Source organism: Protopterus annectens, chromosome 10.part0 (genome assembly GCF_019279795.1).
Source record: "Protopterus annectens isolate FY-2018-M chromosome 10.part0, PAN1.0, whole genome shotgun sequence".
In the NCBI taxonomy this organism is placed as follows: domain Eukaryota; kingdom Metazoa; phylum Chordata; order Ceratodontiformes; family Protopteridae; genus Protopterus; species Protopterus annectens.
Window position 1 is genome coordinate 1273001756 of NC_056744.1, and position 13290 is coordinate 1273015045.

The window sequence follows — 13290 nt, forward strand, 5'->3', positions numbered from 1 at the left end:
ACTGTGACTGTGCAAAAATGCTAGTTATGAAACCTACAACTTGCTCAACAAATGGTGCACCTGTCATTGTTACCCCTGAAGGGTGAATGAAACAGAAAGGGACGCTCTTGAGAGGCATATGGGTAACTTATTTGCTCTCAGGGAGTTTTTTCCTGAAGGAATTACCAGGGTGGTGTGTTGGGAACTCTAACAGACATTGGGAATATTACTAGACAAGCTCACTGATTTATTTTACAGAAGACTTTTTGAAGAACAATGTGCTTGCTGTTTGGTTGACAGTAGCAGTTGCAGTAGTAAGTCTGGTTAACTCCAGCACCACATTGAATTTGCCTTAATTATTTGAATTCATCTTATCAATTGGTGTTGCTTGTTTATTGCAATTGACTGTGGTGATTATGATGTGGCTTCATGCTTCAAGTAACAGAAGCAGGATATGTAATTCTCTACAGTTGAGAGGTATGGGTGTAACCCATGTGACACAGAATTATCCATTAATTCTGGCTTATATTTGTAAATTTATTTTATGTATTTATTTTTGTAGTGTAGGCTCCTTTGGCATTGTATTTTATACATGTTGGGTACTGTTGTGTCTTGCCATTTTCACTGTGTGGTGTATACAGTACTGCAGCCCACTTGGGTTTGCATTTTTTTTCATTTTTACAGAAGTGTGTGAATTTTAATGTTGCAGCCATATTAAGTTAATTGTGTTTTTGGTAGGACTGTACTGTACAACTGGTGCAGTGTGTATTTTAAGTTACCGTGGGAAGTTGGCTTTTCCGTTGTGCTCAAAATCAATTCAGTAGCTTACTTGACCTGCAATGTTGCAGCAATGTGTGTTGCATCATTTTCATCCCTTGATATTGGTGGTTGGCTAGCTAGACAAATCCTTCAAAAATTTGCTTGCTTTTTTTGTTAATGCCAGTGAATATCCTGATCTTGGACAGCAGATTTGCTGAAGGAGAGGCTACTGTATTATGGATTCTTCTCCTCTGCTGTCTGTCTGTTCTGTGTTTTTGTTGACCATACTCTTCAGCCATACTGTGGTTAATATGCATGGCTTTTTAATCATGTTATCCCCTAGAAATAGTGGAATTCCCTTGCGAGTAATGGATGGTTGTATAACAGTGTGCACTCCGTGTCCCTGTCACTTGTATAACTTGAAATTAAATGTATATGAGTTGGTTTCACAAGTTAAAGATATGGTTTGGAACAGATTATGATACTTCTCGACTAATGCTGCCTTTCTTCAAGAAGAAAATAATTTGTTAGTGAATGACAATGAAAGTAAGTTGTTATACCTTTATAGCCCAACAGCATTGTCCAGTTCAAGGAAGGTGAGGGGTACAGCTCTTCTGATCCAGAAACAGTTATGTTGGTGCATACTCTCCTCCATATTATCATGTCACAGGAAGGTGGGAAATAGTAACCATCCTTCCACCATTAGTGTTGTCTGTTTTTTAACATGCCATTATTTGAGGGCTGCAAGTAAGCTGCTGTGGTCCTTGGTTGCACTTCCCTTCAAGCCTAATTGAACATTTGGGCATGTTTGGTGCATACAGGGAAATTGATATTAAGACTGTGTTTTAGCTGAGATGTTGGTTGCTTGCACTGTTGTCTTGGGGGTGGGGTACCCATTCAGGTGTGTGAGTTTACATATTTTGTTCTTCAGGGGATGGGAAATCCTGACTTGACCAGATTATTACTTCACGTGATATGGTGCCATCCATTATTGAGCACAGTATCTTGAAGCATTTGATTTCTGATCATGGTTGTCATAATAGGAAACATACCCAAGGAAGTTTTACCCCTATAGAGAATGGACCCCTTGTTTTTTAAGACGTGTGCAGTCTTTGATCCAGATTACCAACCCTGTGCTGCCTGTTGCTGGTCTAGCTGTGATGTTCCTGGACTTCAGCAAGTGTTGTAATGGTGTTCTAGCCAGAAACCCACTTCCCAGTGACAAGGCAAGTAAGGTAATGGGTCACTTTGGGAGGAAAGTCTACAATCTTTACCCTGGTTTTTAGGGCCTTAAACAACCAAACACATATGTTAAAAGTACCAAAAGACTCTACTCTCTGAATTAAAGAACAAGGCTGGGAGAAAAGCCTAAAAGATAAAATACTGGAATTCTGCTGCCTCACTTGCCTAGTTGGAAAGCATCCTATCAAATGTGGCTGTGATGCAGTAGATGCATCTTGCAGGGATGCAGATGCTGAGTCTATTATTCAGAGACATTCCTGAGTTGAGGATTCAGCATCTCCAGCTAGATCATGTCAAAGCATATCTCCTTAATGCATTATTGGAGAAGGACCTTCAAAACAAGCAGTTGAGGCTTGTAGGTAAAGAAGACTGTGTGCTATGTGTTACTGGCCTTTCTAGTGACAAATGGATCCTGAAAACACTGGCTTGGGGAATACCGACTTTAGTTTTTTTTTTTTTTTTTTTTTTTGTTTTTTCCAAAAACTGAAGGTCTCACCAGACTCCAGGGAACAAAGAGATCTAGTTCAATCCCTGCTACCAAATGTTTTCTTCGTGAGTGCCATATGTATGTGTGTGTGTGTATAGATATATGTATAGAGAGATGTTTTTTATATATATATATATATATATATATATATATATATATATATATATATATATATTTAATAATAATAATGGAGAGCGAGATTCAAAATGCTAACATTGCAAGCCCTTCTGCCTTTCATTTTACCTCACACGTTTCATGGTTGTCCGTCATGGCATTGGGTATGTAAATATAAGCATATTTCAGGTCCAGGATAAGTGTTTCCTCTGATTTCAAAAACGGGGCTTCCACTTTCAGATCACTTCCTTGCTCTTTGTATATACCAAGCTGCACATGGGTAAGGCTTCTGTAGTACCCGTGAAACAGATTGCACCAGCATGCACTGTCCTTGTAGTAGTCTATACTACTACTGATACAGCGAATCTCAGTCAGGCAAGCTAGGCTCAGACATCCAAATACTCACAACAGGCTCCTCAGACACAAGCTGCGGGGGCTACTCGTAGAGTATGAGACAAAGAACACAGAATAGAGTATATCAGTGTAAAGGAAATGATAGCAATGATGGCACTGAAGCCCATTTAGAAACTAGGAACATGAAGATTACTCGCAAATGATCATAGGACAGCAAAGTACTTAGCCATGTACACCTTACATAGGGCACACTTGCCACCATTTTCAAGCACTTAATAGTGCAGACCTCCCAAACTGAGCAGGACTGACATGCTAACCCTGGTATAAATTTGTCTGTACCCATCCTGTCATCAGTACTACTCTTAAAGGTAGCCAAAATAAAATGTTTTTAACCTGTAGTGATAACTTACTTCATAGTCAGGGAGTATATTCAGTTAGGAATCTGTCTCTCTTGAAGACCTTGTTTATTTGTTGGCGTAGGCTTAAGTCCCTAGCACAGGTGTTTGTAGAGGCACTGGTTTTGTGAAAAAATAGGTCAGATAGGACTGGCACTCTTGTGGCTTGAAAAACAAGACACAAATCACCTCAGAACAGCTGGTGGGCAGCCAGGTAAAAGGAGAGTCATGCTAATCTGTTGGGATACTTAAAGGATATAAAGCCTTGACTTTTCTTGTTTAGAAATCTTTGGGGCCTTTCCATTTGAACAATATGCTTGGCTTTTTACATACCCAAAAAGGCATTGTATTCTGTGATGGGTCTAATTCTATACAGTGGTAGAAGTCCACAGGTGGGTGGAGTGTGCCAGAAATGTACCATTTTTAACTTCTCAAGAAAACAGGCAGCTTAGAAAATTGTCTAGGATGCATGGGCAGTAGATACCTTTTGCATCTGCTGAGGAGGCCTGTTTCATGTACTCTGTTCCTCCAAGCCAGGTTTTTCTTCTGAGGGTAATTCAGAAGATAAAAGAAGACCGATTAAAAAATGCTCCCAATAGCTCTCTTTTGGGTAGTGGTTGAGGGTGGTTATGAAACCCAGTACAAGAAAATCTTAACCAGCTAAATGGAAGATATTTTTTTTCTTATGCCAAAGGAGGGGCCCAAACCTTGTCCATACCTCACTTGTGTACAATACTCACACCAGTTGGACCTTTCCAAATTAGAATTGTCTGCTGCTTTTGTTAAGATACATGTCCAAGTTGTTTCAGCCTACCTTTGTTGAGCTACCTGTCTCTTTAAGACTGTTCCAAAAAGGGGTTGTGTACTTTAAACTTGTGCGTCCTTTTAATTCTTGACGTGGAAAACTCCTAGTGGCTTTTACTTCTGCAATGACTTCCAACAATTGATGTCCACATGTTCACAGAACCTTTTCTAGTCTTCCACAAAAAACAGGATCTCTCTACCACCAACCCTTCTCTAATGCCCAAGGTAGTAATAGAGCTGACATTGGATCAAACCATTTACCCCTAGAAGAAAAAGAAAAGTATTTTATGCTGCTTTTATATGCACTGGCGTTTGAGGTTCTGCCTGGACAGAAGAAAAAAAATGGTAAAGAGGTATGGCCTTTCTGCAAGCAGACCAACCTCTAAGTGGTAAGCCCTTCGTATTGGTTTCCATTACTCATTTCTTGATAGATCTGTACCATGGTAAGTTAATAAGGGCTCATCCAACTAGAGCTACAGCAGCCTTTACTGCCTTCCTTAGGTTGGAGCCTGCATTCAGACTATTTTAAAAAATCAGTTGCATGTAACCATTACCGCATAAACATTGCCTTTTGAACAAGGAAAGGATTTGCCACAGACATCCTGCACAGTTTTAGCCTGCATATTATCAGCACCATGAACATTGGTGAATCTTCTGAAATGTGAAGATTGATGCAGCGGTGAACCATATAATAAATATAGTTCACCTGTGTTGGGGACCTAACCTAATTGTTGATTTTTAAATAAGTAAATATCACTCCTTCTATCAGTCTTCTTATCCATTTTTGTATGCAGGGTCTGGGTTTGGGTACACAGATGTTCATCATGTTTCACTGTTGCAGTCATTACAATTGGGGTTATCCTGCTGGCAGGCTACACGCAATCAGCCTGAATTCCAAAGTATAGAACCGGCATCGGTTGCTGTCGCCTCCTCCGTGACGTCAGTGCGCCAGGGGTATAAAAGATGCAGCCGACACCATTTTCTTCAGTCTTTCTTGCCGCGCGGTGCCCAAAGCAAAAGCAGTTAGCAAGTGCTGGTTGGCTGACTCCTGAGATTTTCGTGTTCGAATTTCAGATCCAAAGTCTTCATTAAAAGCTAAGTACCCCGTTGGGGAAACTTTTTTTCTTGCTCCAGACCGATGTCAGAAAAAGTTAATAATTGTATTTCTCGTGGGAAGCAAATACCTCCTAAGGACTTCCATTCTTACTGTATTCCTTGCCTAGGCCCTGATCACGACGTTTCTAATTGTCGATTTTGTGCTAGATTTAACCAACGCACTATTAAGCGTCTGTACGATTTTGCATTTTACTATTTTGGCAGAAGATTTAATTACACAATGTCGTCAGATAGCCATCCGACTACCGCAATTCAAAAGAAACGCAAAGAAAAAGAAAAGGACAGGCATCCGAGGTCCAAAACTGACGAGGCTTCTTTTAAGCCAGTCGCCAGTTTTCAGTGAGGCGCTTTTGCAGCCCCTGACGCCTGCTACTTTAGAGCCGCAGGCCGCTTCCGACTCCCACGTGGAGCCGACTAGGCTGCTGGAAACTCAAGGTATTGGAACCTCGGAAACTATTCCCTCAGATGGGTCCGGAGCCACTGAGCAGGCTTCGGCTTCTGAGGGTGTTTTCAGGCCTACACAGTTTTATATGTTAAAACAATAAATCCAAAAAAGTGCAAAAAACGAAGCATGGAGAAGCACAACAGTAATCCACAAATAAACTGATGCGGACCAATTTAAAGGTACAAAACAAACACCATGAACGCCTTAAATATCCAACCATGCGTTTTCGTCTTATTTTACATAGACTTCTTCAGATGACCAGAATAATCAAGAAAATCCAGTATTTATGTAAGAACAATTAATTGAATAGCCTATGGGGAGTTAATTGTCTCTCTTAAAAACACCAATGATTCCACAGCTTAAATAGTAATTAAACATTTAAAAAATATTCACCATTAAAATTCCTTATTTTTCAACACTTAAACTATAAACATAATGTTAATGTGTTTATTGATTCACTTAAAAATTGTCTATTAGAATAATAAAATGGTAAATATATCAAAAGCCCAATAAATAATGTTTAAAATACTTATAAAATACTTATAAAATGCTCGTAAAGTGCAGAGAATCCATATCCCACAGGGCCTACAGCAGACAAATTTTCAGAGGAGGGGGAGATTCTAATGAATACCCACCCTACCACATTTTGTAGTAATGACATCTTCGTAGATGGAATTAAAAACACGTATAATTACTCCATATATAATTTCAGCAACTTTGGTATAGAAAAGGAACATTTTAGGCTATTTTCTAAGGGGTTGAAATTCATCCCATATAAAAAAGGAGACATTACTAGAAGCTTACTGGACATAAAAATGCTTTTGAGAAAAGTTAATCTAGGTATTATGTTTCCAGGGAAAAAGGTGAATATAAACACTGAATTAAACCGGAAGAGTATTTATAACCCACCCTTACACCCCCAGTTGAAAAATCTGGAAAAAGTGGTGGAAAAAGGTGAGAAAAGAACAGGTTAAAGTAGGATATAGGGTAAATTTAAGTAAGAAAGAAAGAGAATTAATGTATGAAATTAGGGACAACAGGAATATTGGAGTAATGAAACCAGATAAAGGGGTGGGGTGGTCCTTATGGATAACATAATATATGAAAGTAAGATGAATGCAATATTATGGGATGAAACAAGATATTCTCATGTCTCATTAAATGAGAGAAATATAGTCTATAATAAAATATATATGAGTATAAATGATATGTTGCATGAAGAACTTATTGATTATAACACCTTTATGTATCTGAAAGTGGATAAACCAAGAACACCTACAATATTTGGTATACCCAAGATGCATAAATGTGAAAAAGAGACCCCACCCCTCAGACCTATTGTATCTGCAGAAGGATCTAAGACTTGTGCTTTAGCAAAGTACGTAGATAAGAAATTAAAGAATTTATGGTTAGGCAGAAAAACTAATATTAAGAGATTCCTGGGATCTCCTAAGTGAAATATCAGATGATTTATACCATGACAACCTTCTTTTTATCACTATAGACATTATTGATTTATTTTCTTCCATACCTTATAAGATATGGAATTGTTAGAAGAGATAGTCTATGAGGACAAGATATTAACACAGAACGAAAAATTAGTAAATATTTGGTTAATGGATTTAATATTGAAAAATAATTTTTTGTATTTCAATGGGGAATTTTATCAACAGACAGGGGGGGTAGCAATGGGAGCTGCTTGTGCCCCTACTTATGCTAATTTGGTCCTAGCAAAATGGGAGGAGAAATATATATTAAATACTGAATTTAAAACCTGCTGGACATTATATCGTAGGTTTTTGGATGATATAGTTATTTTCTGGACAGCGGGAAAAGAAAGATTTGAGGAATTTATGGTATACATGAGTAATGCAACTAATTTTTTAAGGTTTACATATAAAATCTCTGATACCAGTTTGCAATATTTGGACAGAAGTATATAAGATGGGGACGAAGTTTGAAACTAAAATATTTAGAAAATCAACTTTTTGTAATTCATTTCTACATTTTGAGAGTGCACACCCCATGCATTGCAAGAAGAATATTGTCAAGGGGCAATTTGTAAGGGGTAGTCGCATGACTAGTTCTGAAAATGACTTTTTATGGAATGTGAGTTACTGGAAAAGATGTTTTTAGAGAGAGGCTACCCCCTGAATTTTATTGGGCAAATAAGGGAAGAAGTAGTAAATGGGAGAAATAGTAAATTTAAACCCATACAAAAATGTAAGGAATACAATATTAAGTTTAAAAATAACAAAGAAAACAACGGGGACGAATTTCAACAGGTTTTAATACTAGAATATAACGTTTTAAATGTTAAAAAATGTTTTTAAAGGAATGGGAGAGATTTGTTTCTCTTTCAGATATAGAGAATCTATCTAACATTCCGCAAAAAGTGATTTAATTCGCAAAGTATTAGAACTATTTTGGAGAATAAACATAAAGGTAGTTCCAATAGGAACAGGGTAGGCACATATAGATGTGGTCATTGTACTCAATGTACATATATTTTGAACACAGATAAGTATTACCTGGAATGTAGAAACAAATGGATTAATAGTTCTGATCATTACAATTGTGAATCCAGGGGAATAATTTATTTGGCTATTTGTAAATTATGTGGGTCCTTCTATGTTGGAAAGACAGAGAGGATGTTAAAAAGGAGGATCTACGAACATACTTATGAAATATCAGTAGGAAAGGAAACTAATGCCCTTTTTAAACATACCAAGGTATGTTCCGAATCCAAATTTGGGTTTATGGTATTGGAACAAATTTAAAAATGATATCGGGGGGGGGGGTCCATGGGAAGATAAGACAGAATTTAGAGAGTTATGGTGGCAAGTAACACTGGAAGCTGGAAACCCCCCTGGTTTGAATGACTATATTTCCATTTTACCATTACTAAAATTAAGGTCTGCTAAACTTTGAAGGAACATGAATTGTAAAAAACAGTAATAGCCACCAGATGGCATAGGTTTCCCATTGTTATATGGATTCTTTGCACTTTACGAGCACTTTACGAGCATTTTATAAGTATTTTAAACATTATTTATTGGGCTTTTGATATATTTACTATTTTATTATTCTAATAGACAATTTTTAAGTGAATCAATAAACACATTAACATTATGTTTATAGTTTTTTTAAGTGTTGAAAAATAAGGAATTTTAATGGTGAATATTTTTTAAATGTTTAATATTTAAGCTGTGGAATCATTGGTGTTTTTAAAAGAGACAATTAACTCCCCATAGGCTATTCAGTTTATTGTTCTTACATAAATACTGGATTTTCTTGATTATTCTGGTCATCTGATGAAGTCTATGTAAAACAGACGAAAACGCATGGTTGGATATTTAAGGCGTTCATGGTGTTTGTTTTGTACTTTTAAATTGGTCCGTATCCATTTATTTGTGGGTTTAAATAAATTTATAAACTGTTGTGCTTCTCCACGCTTCGTTTTTTGCACTTTTTTGGATTTATTGGTTGGTTCGTTCAGCTTTCCACTACTTTGGATTATATATGTTAAAACAACTTCAGCTTCAAAGGCAAAGACTAAAGCACCTCTAAAGACAAAGAAACAAATACAACAGCCCCATGGACAGGCCTCCATGCGTAAAAAAACGGTGCTCAAAATGGCCGAAGACCTAATTACTTTGATCAGGGGTTCCCATCCCCCTCCTGATAAGAGGCCTAGGCAAGAGACAGAATGTGAATCTTCAGATCAGGTTTCCATTTCTTCTGATTCCTCTTCTGATCAGGAATACTCTCTTCCTCCCTATGAGGATTCTGATGCTGAAGAATCTATCCCTTCAGCCTCTCCTGAGGATTATTCTTTTGGGGAAACTCTACATACCATGACGGAGCATTTCCACTGGGAGAGCCAAGATTATTCAGAATCTAAGAAAAGGCTCAGAGACTTCCTTTTACTACCTCAGCACAGGCCCCTTGCTATTCCACCTGTGTTAAACATTGTAGATGATGTATTTTCAGAGTCCAGTCTGACTCCTGACTCTTTACCTCCAGCTGCTGTTAAGCCCGACAGGGTTCCTGATTCACATAAATTTATTTTTAAGAATCCTGCTGCTGACCCAGAAACTATCTCTCAGGGTCCCAAAGGGGTCAAGGCTTCCATTGCAAAAAACCCTACCCCCCTCTGACAGGGATTCTAGGGCACTGGACAGATAGGGGAAAAAAGATTTACACTTCTGCTACCTTAGCTATAAGGGCTTTAAATTGTCAGTTTCGTATGCTTAAATATCAGCAATATATTATGTCACTGCTTAAACAGAAAATGTTGATAAATTCTGAATGTGCAGAAAACAAAGAAATGCAGGATTTATTGCATGCAGCTGAACAAGTGGGAAAGCATACTTTGCAATGTGGTTTTGATTCTCTGGAGGCCTCCTGCAGGGCCGCTGTTACGGGTTCTGTCATTAGGAGGCATGCTTGGTTAAAGGAACAGAATCTGCCTGATCATGTTAAAGCAAAATTATTAGATGCTCCATTACAGCATGATACCTTGTTTGGTGTTAAAGCAGAAGAGGTGTTGAAGAAAATGGAGGACAAAGCTAAATCTATGCAAACAGTCAAGGATTTTTTACAGGTACAGCCTCCAAGATTTAGCAGGCACTGGCCTACAAAGAATTGGTCCTTTCCAGTGTCAGACAGGCCACAAAGAGGCAAATACAGACGCCCTAGAGGCAGATCCCAGCCCCAAGGCTCATACAGGTCTAAACAATGGGGTACTTCTACCTCCAAAAGCGGAGAAGACAAATCTCAGCCATACAGGAAACAGTCCCAATGACATCCCTCTGCCTGCGCCAAGCACTTACTTCTGGCAGCACCTTTGGGGGGAAAACTAGCATTTCTTTCTCAAAATTGGCACGTAATAACCCAGGACAAATGGGTCTTGGATAGTGTCACGAGGCTACAAGTTTCACCTTCACACCCTGCCAAGGGCAAATGGTTTGCCAGACCTGCCAAAAAATCAATGGGCAGAGGCAAAAGCAAGTCATCCCTCATGGACATGAGGGCCATTCAGCAAGTACCACAGCAAGAGCAGGGACACGGATTTTACTCAAGACTGTTCTTGGTGCCCAGAAAGGACAAAGCCTGGAGACCAGTACTGGACCTATCTATTCTAAACACATATCTGGATATTCCAAGATTCAAAATGTTGACTCTGCAGCAGCTTCTGCCCATGCTGGGCAAGAAGGCTTGGCTTGCGACTTGAGACCTAAAAGAGGCATACCTGCATGTCCCAGTCAGACAATCATGCAGAAGATACCTCAGATTCATAGCTGGCTCAATGCACTACCAATTCTCTGCACTGCCCTTTGGCTTATGTACTGCGCCCAGGGTCTTCACAAAATGCCTGGCTCCAGTAATTGCATTTTGCAGACAAAGAGGAATACAAATATATCCTTACTTGGATGACTGCCTTATTCAAGCAGAGAACAAGGACATTCTACTACAGCATCTGGTGTTTGTAAAAAGATTACCAACATGCCTAGGGTACACAGTAAACGAAAAGAAATCAAAACTAGTACCCTCTCAAGAGATAATATTCCTGGGTGAAAGCTTAAATACAACTGCCCAGATGAATCTTGAAATAAAATGTATACTTAAGGGGTGAAGTGCCTCCAAAACAAAGTTATAAGTCCAGTAGAAAAAAGAGATTAGAAGCACACCACGACAATTTGAGCCAACTTAAAAAGCTGATGTATCCTTTATTTGTAGAGAGTAAGCGCTTTCACGCCTCACAGGGCGCTTCTTCAGACTTTAATGAAAATAAAAAGTAAAAAACTCCCTTCTATCACTACTTAACTCTTTCTCAAGCCAATGAAATCTCTGAATGTTAATTAGCTAATTAATTCTAATTTACATTTAATTTCCTTGTCTTTAGAGAGATCTTTATAAATACAGTTGTTGACTGATAGAATTGTCTAATAAAACTGGCAGTCTACTGTGAGTTTCTAAAAATAATAATAAAATATTAATAAAATATATTCATACACATGATGTACCTATACGCAAACAGCCATACATAAAAAATTCATATAGAAACATAAAAATATAAAAATACATAAACATATAAATATGAAAATGTAAAAAATGCATACATATACATATCCATATCTGTATACTTATATGTGACTCAATCTATACCTCAATATTATGTATAAATATATAAGTGTGTGAAAGTATATATATATATATATATATATATATATATATATATATATATATATACATGTGAATAAGTATGTATAAAAAATATACATATGATGCATAAAAAATACATATATATATATATATATATATATATATATATATGTATGTATATGTGTGAATATATATGTGGACGTGTGAAGTAAATTTAATATGATGGAAATGTGTGTGAATGTAAATATAAAAATGAATGTAGAAATGTATATAAAAAAGTATGTATATGCTTATATATGTATGTGAGAATCGCATGAATGTGTATGTGAGGGTGTGTGGTGAAAATCAGTGTGAATTAAGTGCAATATGTATACTTAAATGAGAGAAACTAGTGTATGCAAGTGAAGAACTGTATGGAAAGAGCAGTGTTGTTAATGTCTCAATGGTCTATCTTTCAAAAAGGGTTTTAAAGAAACTCTGTCATTGAGACCATGTCTAATATCAGCTTGTAGTCTGATTATCCATTTGTTCTCTTCTTTTTCAGTAAAGTTGCTTATGTTTCCTAGCTTTGTGGTGGTATGTATCAGTTCTAAAACCATGAACTTAAATTTGTGTGGTATCATTATAAATCCACATGTTTGGCTAGGGCATTGGTCTCATTCTCTTTGCTTATGGCATATAGATGTTCCCTAATTCGCTCTCTTAATGTTCTATTCGTTTTACCAACATAATACATATTGCATTTCTGACAAACACCTAAATAAACAACATTTCTGGAAGCACAACTAGCATAGAAATCAAACTCATAACATACTTGTGTGTCAGGATGTATAAAAGTATTTCTGTTATATATATATTGACACTGGTTACAATTGTAACAAGGAAAAGTTCCCTTTTTTACTGAAAGTATTCTAGTCTGTTTGTGCTCATAACATAGTAGTCTCTTCAAGGACCTAGTGTTCTTATAACTGAAGCTCGGATGTTGACCTGCTATCTTACTAATCTCTTCATCTAAAGTCAAAATTCCCCAGTTCTTTCTAATAACATCTGTTATCATTCTATTACAGTTTGTATAAGGGATAGTAACTCTTTGTCCAATCTTGTTATTTCTTTTCTGATGAACTACCATATTATTATTCTGTTGTTCAGCACCTTCTATATATGGACGTCCTTTACCTGTTCGATCCACATAATTTAGATTCTCTAAATCTTTTTTATTATAACCCCTGTCAGATGGCTTATCTTACACCAGACAAACCAAGGCAACTGACAACTTATTTCAAAATGTTGGCAACAAAGACCCAGTTATCTGCAAGAAAAATTCTGCAGGCTTTGGGCTTCATGGCATCCTGCATTCTGCTAATTCCATATGCAAGACTGCATATGAGGAAACTTCAATTGTATCTAAAAAGTATTTGGACTCAACA

At 37.3% G+C, this 13290-nt stretch overlaps 1 protein-coding gene across 1 annotated transcript in view; it reads left to right on the plus strand.

Annotated features, from left to right (window-relative positions):
• The window catches only part of MRPL55 (mitochondrial ribosomal protein L55), a 172339-nt gene that overhangs the window by 143208 nt on the left and 15841 nt on the right, over window positions 1-13290 (plus strand). The gene's annotated exons all lie outside the window — the stretch shown is intronic.